The sequence below is a fragment of the Acinonyx jubatus genome, chromosome D3 (assembly GCF_027475565.1).
Source record: "Acinonyx jubatus isolate Ajub_Pintada_27869175 chromosome D3, VMU_Ajub_asm_v1.0, whole genome shotgun sequence".
NCBI classification, from domain to species: domain Eukaryota; kingdom Metazoa; phylum Chordata; class Mammalia; order Carnivora; family Felidae; genus Acinonyx; species Acinonyx jubatus.
The window spans coordinates 48,234,843-48,256,630 of NC_069392.1; the positions used below are offsets into that span (position 1 = coordinate 48,234,843).

Here is a 21,788-nt window from a genome sequence, read left to right on the forward strand (position 1 = left end):
GAAGTCTTCAAAATAGGTTGGTGATTAGCCATCACTGAAATACGACCTGGCCAGATACTAAGTAGCTTGGGACACACATATTTCTTAGGAATTACCAAGGAGGAGAGAGGCATAGCCAATATCCACTCCCTTTCTCTAGCAATTACTTGTCCCATCACATGAATCAACCTGCCGTTCAGCAATCAGCCCCCCTCTTCCCTGACCCACCAGGAGCACTGTGACCCTTGACTTTCACCAGGGAATCAAAAGTAACCTGTAAAGAAACACTTGATTTATAACTCTAAAGAAACACTTGATTTATAACTCTTCAGTGTGGGATGCTTATATAAACAGGGAAGACTTCCTCGCCTCTCAAGCCTCAGGGAACTGGATCCTGGAAAGAGAAATGGCCTGGCAAGGCTCATCGAGTCCTCCAGGACTGCTCAGGATCAGATAGTGGACCTATGAAAGCCTGAGAACATCTGCACCCACCAAAAAGCTGTTTGTGTTACATGCAGGCTAAATGAAAAAATATAAAACAAATGGTGAGAGAATTGGCCCAGAGGTATATCCCAGGAAGGAACATCCCTACCCAAAAGTTGGGTGAGTGAGAGAAACCTGAATGAGGCGGGAGCTAGATGGAGTTTGGGACTTCATTGTAGCTCACAAATACACTTTCAACAGACTCAGTTTTCCAATAAAACCCGAAGAGGAAATAAATAAAGTGCATGAGAGAGAGCAAATGAAAATGAACCAGAGGACACACATAACCTTCTCTCATGTTATCTCTACCAAGTGAACCAGGAGAGGGGATAATTTAACCATCACGAGCAACTGTGATTTCAGCAGTGTTTACTGTAAAATATGTAGTCAGTAACTGAAGCTGACACTGACCTTGGCAGAATTACTGAACAATTTTCTACCTTCTGTCAATGAGCCTCCTCCATGAAAGAGTCTCACTTCTTCACCCAAGAAGCTGAATCCCTTTGTTCCCTCAAATCCTTCTCAAAGCTTACAAAAAGATATTTTTGAACATTAAAGATCTATTTGTAATTAAATATAGCACACCTATCAGTATTCCAAAAAGGAAGTTATGGTATATTTTAACTCTTTATATAATTGTATATATGTAAAATATATTGCAGAAAAAAATCCTCATTGTATGTATACATTTTTTACAAAGTTATTTTTTATAAAAAATTGAAGTCATAGATTGAAGGGCTAGAATTATTTAAAAACATTCTTTTTAACATGAGAAAGAATGAATAGTATAGAAGAGTTAATTGAAATATTCCTAGCTATTATTTACTACATGGCCCCTTGTAAAAGTACAATATTCTTGTACACTAGATTTATGGGAACTATAACCCCAAAGCAAGTATTTCTTTTGAATGATCAGGTATAGGAGACAGAAAAATCTTCCCATAAATTGTTGATTGACACCTCCTGCTAAATCAGCTTTACAAACAACCCCTAGAGAGTCATACATGTTGTTGAAACATCCTCAAATTCAGAATCTGCTAACCCCACAGTAGTGAGCTACTTTGAGGAGTGGTGACAGAATATTGCAGTGAGGTAGAAATGCTCAGGTGGACACATTTGCTACAGGCAGGCCAGGAGCCAACATTCCTGAGAAACCGAACTCCAGGTCAAATGCATTGTCTTCAGCTAAGTTTTTGTGGTCTAACCGAAGGGTATTTATGACTCAGCCAACTCCCTGTATTGAGCATATTTACAGCATACTCTTTAGGGTCTTTGAGCAATGAAATGGTATTACCCACTGCTGTAAAAAAATGTGTTAAAGCAGCTCTTGTTGAGAAGAAAAACTTTAATTTCTTTTTTTTTTTGGGTCATAAGGAATCTAGAATTGAGGTTTTTAACTTGTCATGGTAAGGGAAGATGAATGCAGGTTAAGAACATAGGCAAAAAGAATCTCTGCAGGTGTTCCCAAGATAAAAATGAATATTTTCTATCTAGTTATATATTTATCTTTGGGTTTCTTCCCACATTCTTATCAATAAGACTTTAAGTAAAAGTCTTCTTTAACTATCCAACCTCTTTTCAATTTTGCTACAAAAAAAGATGCACTGGAAGAAATGGCGCCCCCAGAGGCCAGGAGATTGTTGACAGCACAAAGAGTGAGGAGTGCACGAAGGGGACAGTACAGTCAGAGGGATACAGCGGGGACTGGAAGCTTCTCTTTCCCCTTTTCATAGTCTTTAGCCATGGTTAGGTTTCATAGCTAGGGTTTGATTGGACTGAGTGTGGTGGCGATTTTCCTCATTGCTCTTATTTAATGTGAAATACTGTACTAGATCCTTGGAACACAAAATAAATAAGACATAGTCATCGTCTCAAAAGAGGTCGTATTTTTTTGGCTCACCTTTTTCCTCAAGAGAATTTTGACTTGAAGGATATTTGTCATGTAGCTGCATCAAAATACAAAGTAATTATTTTAAAGCAGCAATAATATTTGAAATCAAACCTTATCTAATCTCCAAACTTCTTCCCACTTCTTACTCCACATACACATAGGTAAGAAGAAGGATGGGGTCAAAAAGGGGAGGAGAAACTCTCATTTTTCATCCTAAAAAGCTTAAAGTCCAAGAGCTAATTTTTAAGGCCAAACAAAAACAACTGTTTCATCTAAATGACTGCATCAAATTGTCTGCATGGAAACCTCTTGGCCTCTTCAGATTCACAGGCTTCAGTAGAAATAAGCAGATTCCAACTGGGTGGTGTGGTTTATTCAGGAGAGATTATTCAGAGCAGTGGTTTCAAGCTAGTGGAGGTACAGGGCCATTGCCTACTTTTGCAAATACTTAGTGTTGAGAGAATTAATGGGAGAATCTTCTTTAGATCTAGAACAACCTTGGAGAAGCAAGGGGTCCTCCATGATTTCTCTTGCTTGATTTGATCAGAATCCTGAGTGAGACCAACAACTGATTTGTCAGCTTTGTTGATCATTCCTTCAGGGTTTTGAGACAGATGGCCATGTGCATCTCTGATTTTCGAAGCCAAGAGGGATTTTCCCCTCTTTTGAATCCACAGCACCAATGCATGCACTCTGGCCATACATTGGATTATAACCAGCTACCTGGGCAGCTCTTTTCACTTGTGTGAGATCTGATCTCCCTGCCAAACTCCTCATCTTCCTAGTGCAGGATTCCCCAAAGTATATGCTGTAGAACATTAGTGTCTTGGGTTTTAGAAAGTTTCCCATTGAAAACATGTTTACTGGTCAAATAACTATGGCGGAGCTTGTTCTAAACAATGTGAAATGTATTTATTTACTCCAGGATTTCTCAAAATCCTGAATAAGAGAGTGAGGAAAGTGAATTCACTTTCAGACTTACTTGAATCCTACCTCTACTTCTTACTAACTTTGACCTTTGGCGAGTTATTTAATCTAAGGTTTAATATACTCATCTGTGAAGTTAGGATACAAATACTACCATCACAGAATTGGTCAGTGGATTAAACAAGATAAAATACCAAAATTGGTAACATTTTCTATTCAGGGATATAATTTGTATTATCATTTCCACATAATCATGCAATTTAGATTATATCCATACCAAAAATATAGATTTATTTTTAATGTACAAACAAAGCAGAGGAGTTGTTGACAGTTTTGAATTCTACTTAATCACTCCTTCAGTAGATGCCCCATTGGAAATCACATAGTAAATCACTAGGAATTAGCTGACCATTGTGTGTGTGTGTGTGTGTATGTGTGTGTGACCTTAGTGTTACACTATACTGATCATTGGTTTTTCTATTGGAATTCTATAGACCTTTAAATGGCCCTGCACTAATGATGCCAATGTATTTTAAAATACTGGAAAGGTAAACCAGTGCTTTCTGAACACAATGTATTCCCTTGCTAAGAAGCTAACTCTCATCAGAGGTACTGTCCTTTGTTCTCATATTACAGAAAGTTGAGGTACCTGGCTTGTATCTCAAGAGTCACCAGGATATCTGAGCTTTGAATTCCCAGCCACTTACCTTATTTATTGTCACACCATTCATCTTCATCAAGGTGCAATAAATATCTCTGCAGAGATCACAATCTTGGAGATAGTTCAAATGTTAGCTTCAGCCTCAAAAGAACTCAGAATAAAACGTACTCTTTTGCTCTTCAGCATTTTTCCAGGCTGCTTCATAAGAGATTACATTCCAAGGACAGACGGGACTTTTCAAATTTTTCATCTAATACTTCGTAAGCATGCCTTTGGAAAGAAGAGAGAATCATGACTATTGATAAGAAACCTGGTGACATAGTATGGTTTATATCATCTTATTATCTCCCTTTAAATGATAGACATTGCATTGTAAAAGTTACCATAGATAGGTTCTAAAGGATGGCAGCATGTAAGTATCATTACCTTTTTTGCATGAGAGATGGTATCAGATAGGAAACATATGTAAGAGCTGAACAAATATTGTTTGTTGTTTCCTATTAGACATATATAATATCAAAGGTGGGAAATTCCAAACATCTGTAGGAAAAACAGACTGTGATAAAGGTTATCAGGAAGGTACAAGCTTTATGTGACAGAATGATTGTCACTTCAAACTACACAGTTTATGGCAGTCAACTAACCTAAAAGAAGGAATTGCACACATACAATGTGCCAACTTCATATGCCAAGTTCCAAAATGTAGAACAGAGGGCCCCCATCCTCATCAGTTTACTGTCTAATATTGGAGGCTCAAATAAGAGGCACTAGATAAAGGTGGGAAGCACACTGAAAAACTGCAGGAACTGTGAGAAGAAAAGACGTTAGTGGGCTGTAGGCAGACAAGATGGCTTCCCTGGAAAAAAAAGAACTTTGTTGGGAACTTTGACCCAGGGTAAGATCACACTGGCTAAGAAGAGGAGGAAAGATTTCTGGAAGTAGAAAAGGAATGACAAAGAGCAACGCTAGTGAAGAGCCCAGTGAACTGACTGTTGTGAGTGAAATGAATTAATAAATAAGGATCATCTTGGAATGTAGTTTAGAGGAAGTTGAAGGAAAACTCGGAATCTATCATTTGACCTTGACAGATAGATCATGGGTGAGGTGATAGATTCTTTTGCCAAGAAATGACAGTAGGAGAGCAGGGCCACAGGAAAATAAATTGGGTAGTTATGTGCAGCATGAGTTGGAAATGAAAAGTGGGGAGGGAGATAACCAGAGTGATCTCAAGTTGAGGTACTGAGGACTTGAGTGAGAGTCATGGCAGGGAGGTGAGTAGGAGATAAACTGAGAAACACTGAAAGGAAACTTTGGTGATACGTGGGTGATAATCTCAAGTGCCAGTCAATGATATGGAGAAAGTATTACAGCCTAAACTTACCACATAAATTACTATAAAGTTATAGGTTTTAGAATTGCACTTGAGTTTTTATTCCATTTTGCTTCTTATCAACAGTGTCATCTCAGGAAAATTATTAAACTACTTGTTCCTAACTTTCCCCAAATCTAAAATGAGATTAAAATTGTTTATGTGGAGGCTTAAACAAAATAACATGTAAAACATTGACTAAGTACCAGGCAATTAGTAGGCACTCAAGGGATATTTGCTCCTTGTTCCACTTAATTAACCCTAAAATATCCTAGAGGCAGCTGGAAACTGGAAGGTAGATTTAAGTTTTGTGGCTATAATAGGGTCTGAATGTTTGTATTCTCCCCAAACTCAAATGTTGAAATTCTAATCCCTAATGTGATGGTACTTTTGAGTTGAGGCCTTTGATAGAGGATAAGCTCATGAGAGCCGAATCCTCACAAATGGAGTTAGTGACCTCATAAAAAGTCCAAATGAGACCTCCCTCACCCATTTTGCCATGTGAGGTTAGATGGCCATCAAGGAGAAGGCAGGTCCTCTCCTGCACCATGATCTTGGACTTTCCAGCTCCAGAACTATGAGAAATAAATTTGTTATTTATAAGCCATCTAGTTTATGCTATTTTATTATCGCTGCCAGAATGAACTAAGACAGGCTGGAGATGCAGTTAGACACCGCCCACAAAGAGGTGGTATTTTGAACCATATGGGAAGTGTTCTCATTGAGGAAATAACTGAGTAAGCAGAAGGAAAAAAAACCTTGAGTAAGTTTTGGAGAAAGCCTAAAATGAGGAAAAAGAGGAGCTGAATAAAGAGTAGTAGATTTGAAGTGTGCTTAGTATAGCATTTAGAACCTAGTAACCACTGGAGGTATCTGGGTGGCCCAGTCAGATAAGTGTCCAAACTCTTGATTTTGGCTCAGGTCACGATCTCATGGTTTGTGAGACTGAGCCTTGCCTTGAGCTCTGTGCTGACAGCGCAAAGCCTGTTTGTATTCTTTCTCTTCCTCTCTCTCTGTCCCTACCCTGCTCTCTCGCTCTCTCTCAAAATAAATACATAAACTTAAAAAAAAAACCTCACAAACTCTCAATAAATACAAGCTGTTATTGTTGTTGCTATTTCTATTATTATTATTATTATTATTATTATTACAGATGGTCAAAGATGTGGCGGTGAACTTTAGAGAGAATAAAGGCATAATAATCAAATGAAGGAGAAAAGTCAAAGTAACCTCCAGTGGTCTATGTTGCAATAAACTGAGGATGAGGACTATAAAACCATTCCATTCAAATGGAAGCAGTTGGTGACCAAATGCCTGACTTTTATAATTCTTGTCTGTAGTTGACATGACTTCATGATTTAGGAGGAAGACTATGCTCACATAGCTACCTGAACTGTGAATGATATATTATTCATTCACCATCACCAAAAATATCTCTTCAGCAGATATTCTACCTGCCACAGAAGGAAGAGAGACTCAGGGTCTTTAAAATAAAGGACACCAGCAAGCGATTTTAACATAGGGGAAAATATGAAACTATGAATTAACAAAAAATACAATTTCCTGTGATGATTTTTAATAGAGCCAAACACCAAATATTGGCTTCCATTGTGTTAGAAAATGAATAAACACTATTGCAATGACCTGAAGGCTTGGATAGAGAGAATAAATAAATTATTGACACATGAGGAGTAGACAATTCTCCATCCACAGTTGAGCTTTTCATTCTTTGTGAAGCAGATGGTCTAAATAAAGCAGCCAAAAATAACAGGTGGGTTTTATTGCATTAAGCCACTGAAAACTCTAAGCATCTACAGTTTAAATCATGTTTAAAATAGTAAGCCTTAAAAACCACCTTTGAAAATAATCTTTCATATTTATGCAACACCTTTGTCCACCTTATATGATATCAAAACACAAAGACCAATGAGTGTATGAACACATATTTAGGGACAACAAGGGAGAGACAGATTGGAAGAAACAGCTGCTCTTTATGGAAATGGTTTAATGCAGCGTCATTAAACCATGTTGATAGACTCTAACTGATATGGATAACATCACCTCTTCTGGGACCAGACAAAAGCTAAGTCATTTCTACCATTAATATAGTTATCTCACATGTCCGACTTATCTCTATCGACCATGTGGAAGGTAACTACAAAGAATTCAAATACAATGTTTCTTGTATAATTCGCCAAACTCATACGTCTAATTTGGGAAGCTGAACTGCATTTTACTAACATCTATCCTACATCGTACTATGTATTTGTCTTACATGTTTTTGTAAGTTAGATGTGATGTTGGAAGAGATTGATGAATGGGTCATCAATGGAGGAAGTAGCGTAGCTCTGCTCAGAGATGATTGCTTTTTACATAGTATTCCTTATTAATTACATGCATTTGATGACTAGAGTTTTAAAAGTAAAAATCACGTCTCCTATCTCTCTTCCCCAATCTCCCACTTCCCTAGGATAACCACCATTAGAGTAACCTTCAGAATCTGTGCATGTACATTGGCAGTTGAAGAAATGCTCAAACCATTAAACCCACAATGAATTTTAAGAATCTTTTACATTTATAAAACATCTTCATCCTTCTTGAATAATTTAAAACCATAGACACCTTCCTGAGTATGAAGCATGAATTATAAAAAATGAGATTATGTTTCTACTTACTGTTTGCAACTTGCTTTAAAAAAAAATCAACACTGCCTCATGGATATTTTTCACTTTCCTACATGGAGATCTACTTCATACTATTTAATAGCTATGCCCTTTCTTTAGAATATATCGTAGTTTATAATCATTCCCAAATGGATAGGTATTTGTTATTTCCACTTGCCACCAAAATAAATTGCAATTAATACCTTTATTTATATATACTCACTTGTGCAAGTTTCTATAGTATTTATTGCTAGAGAGAGATTTGACATATCAAAAGTTTTGTGGATTTTTATTTCAATGTCTTCTGGAATAACTATTTTCCAAACTTTCTCATCTTCTTGCACTTTAAATAAGTCATACTTTGCTTTTGTCTTTAAATCTAAAGTGCTTATTTATCTAGGGGACTACTATTTCTTTTATTTTTTTATCTCAGAGCTGACTGCATGCGGGGATAAATTAAGAGTTATGTACTGTTATTGATAGTGTAGGAGACAGAAGGAAATATGGTGAAGGAGAGTAAAACTGTAAGCCATTGGCACTGCTACTAAGACATAATGATTAGTAGCATGTCTTATACTGATAAATCACCTGATGAATATGCCTCTTGGGCTTTGATTGTCAAACAAAATCTATCTTATATAAGTTCAGTACAAATATAGATGCTTGCCAAAAATGGAGGGGTGGGATTCATACCGGTGGTACATTTGGTCAAGAAACTATTTCTGACTGACGGCAGAGAGAAGATGTGTGGCAACTTCGTTTCGTGATACTGCATGAAAAAGAAGAAGAAACACAGAATGGAGAAATATAAAGAATTCAATCCTTGAGGAAGACCCTGACCAATTGGAAAAATAAAAGGAGAGCTTTCCTTGTAAGCTGGTCAGTATTTCCAGCTAGACTTTATTCTATGGCTGGTAAAAGCTCTGGCAAGGTGTTCGGCTACTGTTTTCCCTTCAAACAGGAAGAGAACGTCCGAAGTGATATACTCCTATCTCGACCCTCTGTACAGTAAAAAGTTATCCAAGGGGCAAAGTGGCCCAAACCAGCCCAGTCTTTCAAATGCAGTCAAGCTACTGACTCTAACACTCCATGTTTCAATTCTTTGTGGGCAAAAAAACCCCAAAACAAAACAAAACAAAACACCCACCTTTCTAACAATAGCTATGGAGTCTTATCCTGCAGTCATACTTTCGGTATTAGGGAGCAAGCGACTCTACCCTCCACTTGTCTGGAGTGAAGGTGTTTAGAAGAACTGGAAAAATAATCCTGTGTCTTAGTTCCTGCAATCTAGATTGTTCTAAGAATTTGCTTATTCCTGGGAAAAGGAAGCCCTCCAATGATGGAAGGGCTTCATAGCAATGAAGTGGCATAAAATTTTGAATTTAAACTTCTGTTGTAAGCTTTTAGGCCAAAGATGGATGAGCAACGGCATTGTTGAAATTCCATTCCCCTTTCCTAAAACCCACTGTGAACAATGAAAAAGAAAAAATAGAAGAGAAAAACTCTTCATCTCCGGTAAAACAGGGAAGTTTTACCATCTCAAACCTACCAACTACTGCAGCAGCTATGCTCATATCACAAGAGCATTTACCTTGTTAGGTCTCAAAGAAATTGGGAACATTCTGATAACTCCTGAAAAGATCCATCTCAAAGGGTAGATATAGGATTCAAAGAAAAAACTGTATGATAGTGGTTGGAGAAAAAAAATGAGCTGACACAACAGAGAAAACATAAGAGAAAATTTACCCATTATAAAGATGAAAGTCACATAAGGAATAGTAGTAGTACAAATCAAAAGGGCACATTCTTTTAAAAATGCAGACAGAATCCTCTGACACATCTTGTCAAAGTTGCTGTACTTTGACAATCCGGAAAATAAATATGAGCACGTGACAAGAAAGGCAAATCGTGTACAAGAGGTAAAAATGGTATTGGCTACAGGTGTCTCCAAAGCAACATTCAATTCCTGAAGACAGTGAACAATATCTACAAAGTTTCAAGAGAGTGATCCAATAGTGTTCTCAAACGAAAAGCAACAGACATATCCATCTAGTTGGCAAGTTTGTTAACAACTTAAAGACCAAACCATTCCTGAGTAGAATGAATACCAGGCAGACATGAGATGAAACATAATAAAAACTCAGATATGGAGAAAACATGGTAAAAAACATGGTAAAAAACATGGTAAAAAAAAACACGGCAGTAAAGGGGCGCCTGGGTGGCTCAGTCAGTTAAGCATCGGACTTCAGCTCAGGTCATAATCTCACAGTTCATGGGTTCAAGCCTGCTTTGTATTCTGTGTGTCTCTCTTTCTGTCCCTCCCCCATTCATGCTCTTTGTCTCTTTGTCTCTCTCTCTCTCTCTCTCTCTCTCTCTCTCAAAAATAAATAAATAAATAAACATTAAAAAAAAAAACTTCAGTAAATAGTGAATCAATTTAAATCCAGAATTATGGGAATTATGGTTTCCAACCGAAATGAAAATAGATACTATTTAAAGTAGAAATGTAACTTTTTTTTTCAATATATGAAATTTATTGTCAAATTGGTTTCCATACAACACCCAGTGCTCATCCCAAAAGGTGCCCTCCTCAATACCCATCACCCACCCCCCCCCTCCCTCCCACCCCCATCAACCCTCAGTTTGTTCTCAGTTTTTAACAGTCTCTTATGCTTTGGCTCTCTCCCACTCTAACCTCTTTTTTTTTTTTTCCTTCCCCTCCCCCATGGGTTTCTGTTAAGTTTCTCAAGATCCACATAAGAGTGAAACCATATGGTATCTGTCTTTCTCTGTATGGCTTATCTCACTTAGCATCACACTCTCCAGTTCCATCCACGTTGCTACAAAAGGCCATATTCCATTCTTTCTCATTGCCACGTAGTATTCCATTGTGTATATAAACCACAATTTCTTTATCCATTCATCAGTTGATGGACATTTAGGCTCTTTCCACAATTTGGCTATTGTTGAGAGTGCTGCTATAAACATTGGGGTACAAGTGCCCCTATGCATCAGGACATGTAACTTTTTATAAATCCTTTAAATATTAAAGTGTAATAAATTATTCTTCATTTTTAAAAATTAGTTTATTTTGATAGAGAGATCACGTGTGCACGCATGCGTGAGCAGGGGAGGGGCAGAGAGAAAGGGATAGAAAGAACACGCTCTGCACTGTCATCACAGAGATCCCCGTGGGGCCCAACTCCATAAACCATGAGATCATGAGGTGAGCTGAAATCAAGAGTCAGACACCAAACCGACTGAGCCACCCAGGTGCCCCTAAAATGTAATAAATTTTAAAATATTGAGTATCTCTTGGGGAAACTTATTTCAGTTTTACTTCAATTTATTTTTCTTTCTTTAAATTCTAGAATTCATTTCATTTTAAATAGTATATATAGCATGATCATACTTTTCTTTCTTCAAATGATTACTTTCCTCCTTGAGGGTTTTTTTTTAATGTTTAATTATTTTTGAAAGAGAGAGACAGAGCATCAGTGGGGGAGGGGCAGAGAGAGAGGGAGGCACAGAATTTGAAGCAGGCTCCAGGCTCTGGGCTGTCAGCACAGAGCCCGATGTGGGGCTTGAACTCAGGAACGTGAGATCATGACCTGAGCCAAAGTTGGATGCTTAAACAACTGAGCCACCCAGGTGCCCCAGTATGACCATACTTTTTACTCTATTACCTATTGATCTCTCTATTAGGAGATGTACAAAGTGGTATTCGTAGAAGAGTAACTAGAGTGATTTGAAGGTGGTGGGGATGGGGATGGGGCAAAATTTTCTGTTGTACTTTTCCGAACTCCTGGACTTTTGTTAACAAGCATCTATTAACTTTGTATAAAAATGCATTTTCTTAGCTTCAATTCTTTTAAGATGGGAAAGGAAGTCAGAAAGAGAAGGGAATAGGGTAACAATTCTTTACACTTGTTCTAGAAAACCATAATTTAATCACGGACTTCAAAATCAATTTAAAAATTTGTTACAAAATCAGTTTGTAAGTTATTTAATGAAAGGTCGAAATTTTGGCATGCCTATAATCTAAGAACCTCTTAATATTGTGTTGACATTTCACCATGAAAATAAAATGTTCTTCACTTTTGTCTAGATTGACTACTGTTTCCTATATATTAAAAAAAAATTTTTTTTACATTTATTTACTTTTGATAGAGAGAGACAGACCACAAGTGGGGAAGGGGCAGAGAGAGAAGGAGACACAGAATCCCAAGCAGGCTCCAGGGTCTGAGCCTGACGTGGGGCTCGAACTCACAAACCACAAGATCATGACCTGAGCTGAAGTCAGATGCCCAACCAACTGAGCCACCCAGGTGCCCCTACTGTTTCCTATATTAATGACAAAAATATTAAGTCAATCAAAAATGAAAATTATTATAGCTTTTCAACTACAGAACTGAATTTATATATATATATTTAATTAGAGAAAACCTTATCATTCTAATTCTGTTTTGGGGGGGGTTACTTATATGTTTTGAGGGAGAGAGAGAGACAAAGAGAGAGAGAGTGGGGGAGGAGCAGAGAGAGAAAGAATCCCAGGCAGGCTCTGTGTTGTCAGCGAACCATGAGATCATGACCTGAGCCAAAATCAAGAGTTAGATGAACTGAGCCACCCAGGTGCCCCTATAATTCTCCTTTTAAAAATGTATTTTTCACTTGGTTTAAAGCCAAAATAGTTCAATGACAAAGTAACAAGGGAATTAAAATTAAAATGGCTGAGTTTAAATAGACAGGTGGATTTTGATGTAGTATCTGAAGCTGAAACTATGTTATAAAACTCAGATGATCCCATTTGTCCTGTTGAATTACTAAGCCTTTGCTTCTCATGAGCAAAGCATTTCACCACTGTATTAAAGAATTTTAGTAACACCCGACAACTCCTTGTGGCTGAGAGAGACAGACAGACAGACAGACGGAAAAAGACAGAGAAAGGCAATAGAATAAAAATTAAAAGAAGAAATGAAGTATTGTCTCCCTTTTATAAAACCTCACAAAGCTCATTTAGGCCCGTTCATTAGCAAATTCAATAACAAATAAAAGACAAGAGAGAAGAGCCTAATGTAACTTTCTGAGATTATGTAATGATCAGATTCATGAAATGCTAAAATAGGGACTTTACTCTTCCTCCCCCCATTCCTTATAGTTGAGTAATGACCAGCAGGAATGTCAGCGATGGCCACTGATGACCTTAATGGGTCTCTGAGTGGTCCAGGAAATGTAATTTCAGAGCAGAGAATGAAAAAATGTTCTATCTTCTCTTTCTTCCAAAAGGTTTTATGAAGTGCTTACTGAGTCCCTGGAACTATCTAAAGTGTGATATTAATCTATTTAAGCCGATACAATTGCATTTCCTCTATAACAGTGGTTTTTTAATTTTGAGACCAGGGATCTACTGGTCTATGAATAAGCTTCAGAGGGCTCATGAAATTTCTACATTTCTATATACATAATTTATTGAAGAGAGAATTCAGAGATTGCAAACAAATACTCTAGAAGCTGTTTATCTAAATGATACTGTAAGAGAAATACTTTAAAAAAATCCATATACCTATATTAAATAAAAAAAATTTTTTTTGAAATGACAACCCATGAAATCATGGGGTCAACTAAAACTTCCTAACACACTAAAAACAGGAAGTAAAGACTTATTCTGTATGTTTTACAAATTTTACATTAGCTTCTGCCAACCAAGATGTCTCAGAAAACTGACCTTTTCTATGGGGTGACTCAAGAATCATAAATGTATAACCATTCACGGGGCTGGGTGGTGGACATGTTCTCTGACTCTCCAGCGGTAGAGTAAGCTCAGTTTGAATTTCAGGGTAATCTTTCCCCAAGTGCCTCACAAATAAAATGAAGTTAACATGTGTAGAATAGAATGGTACCATTACATTCTTTGGAAGTCGTAGTAAAACATCATATGAGCCATGGCACTTTTTACTTCTTCCCTTAGAACAATTATCTCTTAGAAGCCAAGGAAAAATGTGTGTATCATCATTACTTTACACTCTATAAATCAACTTCAGGGTTTGCAGATATGAAAGGATGGTTCTAAAGTCCACCAACTAGAATTCTTCAAATTCCTCAAGCAGACATATCTAAGAGCAAACTGACACACTACCTTTCGGAGCAGTAAATCATTGAGTAATGGTCTTCTGTTGACCTTTTTTTTCTATCTAACAGACATCATGACTTGATACTAACGTTCCCAATCTTTCCTCATGATGGTGACATGTCAGAACTTCAAGTCTAACCATAAGAATGTTAAGGTTTTGAAAAAAATAAACTGCATCAACTTTAGGGCAAAAAAATGATGTGATCGTGGTAAGTTAAGAAGAGAAGCTTGGAGTTCTAGAGTCTGCTCTCTCTGAGAACTCTGACCTCTAGACTTCCATTTGTGGTGTTCAACCAAAATACAGTCCTACATTCTCTAATTGTTTGCTCTTCATTTATGATGGGGTATCAACAATAAAAAACGGTGTATTTCATTTTCTTTTCTTTTCTTTTTCAAAATTGCATAGGATTTGGTAGGAATGAGGGGAAAAAGAAAAGAAAGTTTGTTAGGTTCCCTCCATTGCCTAAGTTTACTTCTTTTTCTGACCCAATGTTGTCTTTCTCATCCCTTCCCCCACGTACTATACTTTTAGACTCTGGATTTGTTCTGCCTTTCTAAAAAGTAGTTGACAGTATGCTATTGTTCTCATCCTCATCCAGAAACATAGACAACTTTCTTCACTGAGAGAAATTTTTAGGTGAACAGCTACAAAGAAGTCAGTTAAACTGGCAGTTCCTCTAGACAAAGATGTGACTATAACAATTGATCTACCTGGCATTATCCTAAGCCAAAGAATATAATTATTTACTTTTTAAATTGTTCTGTGCCTTTCCACTGACATTATTAATTTGGAACCAACAGGGCTCCATTAGCTCAGGCACTGTTCAATGCTAATGATGTCTGGGAGATACTGTCTTCTGCTTTCCATAAGCAACGGATGTGGCTGCTTTTTATTAACATTCTTAAATGTATTAGGTTATAGATTATCACATGAAACATACCTGTCAGTTAACAAAGTTGCTATCACCAACCAACCTACAAGGCTAATGGTATTAAGACATAGGCTTCATACATCTTGGTGGGTGCATCGTTGATCTTTCCCACTTGTGACTAATGAAGACACACTTGAGTCTTTATGTAACAAAGGTATGCAACACACTATTGATTTATCACTGAACACCAAGCCTTATGTCTATGAGTTCTATATTGCAAAGGCACCTGGCTAACAGTTATGATTCCTCCAAGGATAGTAACAATGGTACATTTACAATAAGCATTATCCTCTTTTCTCCCCTCTTTTCTCCCACCCCCCAGCTATTACCCAAAGGATTACATTTCAAAATTTTGATCTCGATAGTGTTGCAGTTTTGAATAAGAAATGTTTTCATAACCGGCAGATATGGTCCAGAGAAGGTCATACGCGTGGGTTGGTTACGGCATAAACGTGTTGTGGTATTACATAAGTTTGTAAAACAACCCTCCAGTTCATGAAGTACTACCACAGCCATTGTTATGTATTACCAATAATCAGATGGAGTCTCTGGGAGATTTATGAATGTGCCCAAGGTTATGCTAGACTGGGTGGTAGGTCCATGATTTGGACTATGTTCTTGGAAGCCTAGTTAGGTGATCTGTGCAGCCATTTTGTTCCAAAGAGCAACTTGTTCAATAAGGAAAGTATAGAGTTTTATGAAAACTGTATAAGAAGATGATGGTAGCATGTGATATGAGCACTGTTGTGCGACAGTGTGACAGAAAAGCTTACTCATCTTTAAATCCCTCTTCAACTAGACTCTAACAAACGCCTAACATTTTAACATTAGTAATACATTCCCTCGAGCAAAGACTTATTTTTCAGGCATATCTATGTTAAAATGCAAATATTCCAAAAAGGCAAAAATTCAAATGAGGAAGAGAGTCCACTTGTTAAATTTACTTTCAGTGCCAGGTGAGAAGAAATGGAAGGCATGCAGGTGAATATTAAGTTTGGGGAGATTTGTTCTAAATGTGTCAGACGAGTGGGGCAGACCTGAGCATTGTAGGGTGGTAGGGTTTTTCTAGATTAAGTCCTGGGAGGAAGGCAGCATTCATGTGGGTCTCAGGCCTTGGTCTTGAGTATTTGTATTACCGTTTCCTTGACCAAGGACACACAAAAAAATTGGGAAATTATTCGTCTAAGGTGCTTTTTTTTCTACTTTGTCTGACCACCCTGCCCCATCACCTCTTCCACTCATTCTTTTTATATTTTTCTCAGCAGTTCTACTGCTCTGGTGGAGGAGTAGGATGACAGGGAGAAGTTTAAGGAAATTAGAGCCTCAGAGTCTGGATTAGGCAGGAGGAAGCCAGACCAAATAAAGTGTGTTGGGATCTAGCTGTGATGGAATCACCACATCAACACTTCTTAATCTTTTGAGTTCTACACACATCTAGACACCTCATAAAACCAGTGGCTCCATTTCCCCCAGAAAAATGCGTGTAACATGACACAAAGTTTTAAAGCGGAATCTGAAAGGATCGTGAGCCACCTGAGTACCAAATATAAACTGCTAAGCAATCTGTGGAACTCACATTGAAAACTCTTGCACTAGATTCCACAATCCCTACTCATAAGCGTATCAGTCCTTTTATTCAGGTAGCGCTGGTATCATGCCTGGGCATGTGGTACGCACTTGACAACTAATTTCTAAATAAACTACGGTAATAGCATATATATCAGCAAGGAAAGAACAAACCACTGATTTATGCAAAACTGTGTATTAATTTCGAGAAAAGATTGATGCTGTTGGCAGACAATTTCCTCTGGATTTGTCAGTGTTTCCACATGGTTTAGGCATTCCCAGTAAAGGGGATCCTTTGCAAACATGCCTCAGAAGTTAGAGACGGTATCTCTGCAAAGATAGAAACCTCCAGAGACATGCAAGTTAGTAAGGTTTCCTTCCACTCTTCCAGGGACATTTGCTTGCAGTCCAAGGTGGTACTTTTAACCTACCCTTCCCCTGAAAAGGACTGCTTACTGTGCAGAGTAGAGGTCTCTCCCACGCAGAGAATGGCAAATGTGCTGGCTGCCCTATATAAGTTCCAAGTTTCATTGTTTAGGATTCATCTCTTGTGATGCAAACCCAGTACGTGTGTGGGGAAACATCTGGGCCTCATTCTGTCACCTTGTGGAGACTGGGGCACGGGGAACAGATGCTGAGATGGTCGACTGGCAGGTTTTTGCTGTGAATAATAAAACATGTGTGTCTCTGACCCAGGATCTTGTTTTCGTTTGTCAGTATATGTATGTAAGATGATGGCAAGCTAAGTTGTTACCTCACAAGGGGAGTATTACAGTCCTTTTACACCTGCAGGCTGAACATGAAGGAAGCCAGGATTAAGACAGGAAATTTTGTGTGATTTCACCTATATGACATTCAGAAAAAGGCAAAACAAGTCTTCAGTGATAAAAATCGGAGTTGCATTTTTCTCTGGGGTTTATTAACTGAAAAGGAAAACGAGAGAGTCTTCTGGAATGTTGAAAATGACCTATGTATTGTTTTGGATGGTGGTTACATGGAGATTCAGATATTTAGTTGTCCACTCAGATTTATGTGATTTATTGCATGTATGCTATATCTCAATAAAATGTTGCATAAAAGAGAGACCAATAGAAAAATGCATTGTGAATTTTAACAACTTAGGAAGTCAAGTTTAAGAAGATGGCATACATTTCTAAAACCTTTTCAGGGGGTAGATGACCCAACTTTTAGGGCCTATTCTCATTGTTGCATAGAATCAGGGTGGATAGGGCATCACCTAGTTAACTATTCCTGCTACAAAAGCTAGAAAATCTGGGAGGTTTGTATGATGGTTAATTTTATGTTAACTTGATCTGGGCCGCAAGATGCCCAGATATTTGGTCAAACTTTATTCTGGATGTGTCTGTGAGGGTGTTTTGGGATGAGATTAATACTTAAATCAGTGGACTACAAAACAGCCACTTAAATCAGTGGACCCATTGGATAGTGGGCCTCATCCAATCAGTTGAAGGCCTGACTAGAATAAAAACACCATCTCCTCTAAAGAAGATAAAATTATACAGAAGTCTTTATTTGGATTTTATCTGTAAAATAGTCTTTGCCTGATTATATAGCAGACAGCCTTCAGTTCTAGTTCTTGAACTAGAACATCAGCTATCTGGGTCTCCAGCCTGCCAGTCCACCCTGCAGATTTTAGACTTGCCAGCCTTCATAGCTGTGTATGCCAACTCCTTACAGTAAATTTTCCTTCCTTCCTTCCTTCCTTCCTTCCTTCCTTCCTTCCTTCCTTCCTTCCTTCCTTCCTTCCTTCTCTGTTTATATTATCCATCTATATCTATATCTATATCTATATCTATATCTATATCTATATCTATATCATCTATCTATCTATCAATTATCTATCTATCTATCTATCTATCTATCTATCTATCTAACCATCTATTGGTTCTACTTCTCTGGAAAACTCTGACTCATACAGCTTGTCAACCCCCAAAGGTTTAGACCACCATCACTACCTCTGATTCCTTGGCTCTGCCTGAACTGTCATTATGCTCCCCAAATATGGCAGAAAACCGTCTCTCAATCCTTACTTTAACATAGCTAAAGTCTTTTTTTCTTGTGATTTATTATTTCTACTTATGTTTTCTTTTTACTTAAATAGTAGGCATGCTCACATAAAATCATGAGATGAATGTGCTAAGGCTATCATGTGAGTGGGGACTGAGAAGGGTCAAAATCTGGGATGTCATCAAACTGAATGAACATTTGTTAAGAAATTAATATTTTATAGTCCCTTTAAATCAGTCTGCTTCTTATAATTCCCCTCTTCCTTTCTGTACTGTGTTGAATTCTTTTTTTTTCCCTCTTGCTACATATGCTATCTCCACTGACCATATGACAAGATATAGAATAATTCAGCAGTGGCTATTGACTGGAAATATAATTCTGGCTTTTTGACTATCATGACCCTTTTATAAGCACTGGCCTAATGTCTTTAGAAGTATGAAGTACAGAATACATTTATTTTAAATTATTGTATTTAGCAATACCTATTATATTTTACATTTAATCCTACTTGGTCTGTTTCAAAATCCATAAGACTAAACATATTCCTCAGTGTTTATGTTTTTCCTTTAGTGATTTTTATACAGCTTTACAACAACCACCATTCACGTAAAAGACAACTTTTACCAACTGTTGTGTTTTCTGGCTCCTATGGTGATTGTGCTAATACCCATTTTAAAAGAAATTTAACAATAGAGAAATGAATCTTTAGATGAAGATATACGAGTAGCCATGATGGCTGCTGACATTTATTGGAATATACACAAAACTTCCTACCATTGGTTTGTTGAATAGTCTATTTTCCTGCTGAAAGAAATAGATCTCATTTTCACCAGCTCAGCAAATGTGGATCTAAAGGTAATTTCTTGAAGCAGATTTCTAATTTGTCAAATAGCCTACAGAGCTATTTTACTTACATAGTCCACATCCTTTTGTGAAAGAGTAAGGTCTACATTAGTGTATACACACACACACACACACACACACACACACAGGCCATAGCTCTAAAATAGTTTGGCGGCCATGAGAATGCACCTCACAGATCTCCAAACACAGAGAGAATAATTTACTGATGGCCTCAAGCTTCTGGGGTCTGAAATCTGTCTCCACATTCTGACTGAGGCCCTGCTTCCCACCTGTTGCTCCCAGCCACTGACTGCCACAGCCTGGGTACTGAAGCAGGACCATCCCTGATAAAAGGAGGGCTCCTTTGATGAATGATCTTGGCTCAGGAGCTCCTCCTGCTGAACATTTCTTAGAACTGCAGCACAGGCTGGATGTTCCACCCTACCGTCTGACCTCCGTTGCTTTCCCTTTCTCTTCTCAGGATCCAGCCTCCAACGTGGTCTGATGGCTTTGCCAGTCTACCCAAGCATCCTCTCCATTTTCTCTCCCTGGCATTTCTCTTACTAAGTAATTTGCATGTTTAATTCTTGATATCTTGTTTTCTATACCCGATTCTCAAAAGACTCAAGCTAATAAGTGTAGAGTTTAAGGTTGAAAAAGTTTATTGCGTTGCAGTGTAAAAAAAAAAATGCCTATAAGGAAAGAACAAATTAAGGGATGGCTGATAAAGGGAAATAGACAAAAGAAGATAATATGAAATGGGCTTATGGAGAAACAGAGTATCAAAGAGAGGAGAAAGATAGGAAGAAGGAAAAGCCAGAGGCTCCCAAAAAGGAGGTAGAGTCAGACACTAAAAAAGAGGATCAGATGGTAAACGTGATGGAAAGAAAATCTGACTCTTACTGTGTTCCCAAACTTGGTGGTGCTGCCAACTTCCTGCTTATCCTTCACCCCCCACCCCGCCCACCCCCGGGTGCTGAGAATAAGGAGGTGGAAGAAGGGCCAGAGGTGCTGAAGAGAACAGACACCCACGTAACACCACGTCCTTCATCTCTGGTTATTCCTCACGTGGTGGGTCCTTTTCATCCCGAATCCAAAAGTTGCTCTAGAAAAACCAGTGTCTGCAATTTCAGATTCCAAAAGGGCAAAAATTAGAGTCTTTTGGGGGAGCTTCTTACAAACATCTGACAGGCTTCACGATTCAGAGATACACCTCCGTGAAGACCGATCCTGTTAAAAATGCAGGATCAACAAATCAAGGGACATGAAGAATTATTAAAGACTGAACTATAGCCATGTTTTATTTTTATACCCAAAGGAAATGCAGTAGACCCACGATGAACATTTCGCTCTCATAATTCTCCATGTTCTTTATTCTGTTTTTGGAAAGGCTTCCTGTTTCTGATTTGACAAGCCATCTGCCTTGTTAGTTTTGCTTCCTTTCTCAATTTTGTTTTAACCTTTTAAAATAAGCTCTAGAAGCAGCCCAAGGTAAGGCAAAGAGAAATAATGAAGAAAAACATGTGCAAAGGGCTTTGCCGCCACAATTGTCCATTCCTAATGTTTTTAATTTGTCTCTTTGTTTTGCTTGATTGAAAGTCCACCAAATAGGAGCATAATTTCTATGCTACTGCCTGTACACAAATACAATTATTCACTACCTCTTAATATTAAAGTGTAAGATAACTCACTTTTTAGAAATCCTGAGGGAAATGTAATTAGGTATTGAAAACAGTTGGTCTTTTCCAGTCAAGTATGTCTTAATAACTTTTATTTATATACCATGTTGTAATAGTCAAAGCATTTTTACATGCGTCATTCGACTTAACTTTCCTATTTACCTACCCAGGGATTAAATTAGGTTGCAGTCGAGGATGTGGTTGGTGGATTGTATTTGGTAAAATTTCTACAGATTCTGCCAGCTGATCCCTTCCCCTTGGTTAAACATTACAATTACAGGAATCTACAAAAATCTCTAAATCTGTCACACGGGCCACAGGTGGAAACCTGACTTAGTCACAGGGGAAAAACAAACTTAACCTGTTCTTTCTTGGTAAACATTTGCATCTTTAGTGGACTCAATTATCTCTGGGGTTCTGCCTTTGACCTATCAGACTCCCCAAGAAACTTGGTGGGACAAGGAAACATTATTTAGCATGCCATGAGAAGCCTTCGGCAAGTTGCTTAATATTTAAAGGCTGAAAAATAATTACTTTGGCCTCAGTATTAGCAGGTTTCTGCTGTATCCCCTGTGATCTACGAGCAAATTACTTTATTAGAAAATCATTAGAGCATAATTTGCTTCTATATGCTAGT

At 37.8% G+C, this 21,788-nt stretch overlaps 1 long non-coding RNA gene across 3 annotated transcripts in view; it reads right to left on the reverse strand.

Moving 5' to 3' along the window:
- Positions 1-21,788, reverse strand: part of LOC113602345 (uncharacterized) — a 276,948-nt gene that overhangs the window by 23,375 nt on the left and 231,785 nt on the right. For all 3 annotated transcript variants that reach the window (XR_008291829.1, XR_008291828.1, XR_008291827.1), the window contains one exon: positions 3,988-4,211. This is a non-coding gene — a long non-coding RNA (uncharacterized LOC113602345). The remainder of the gene's footprint in view (positions 1-3,987; positions 4,212-21,788) is intronic.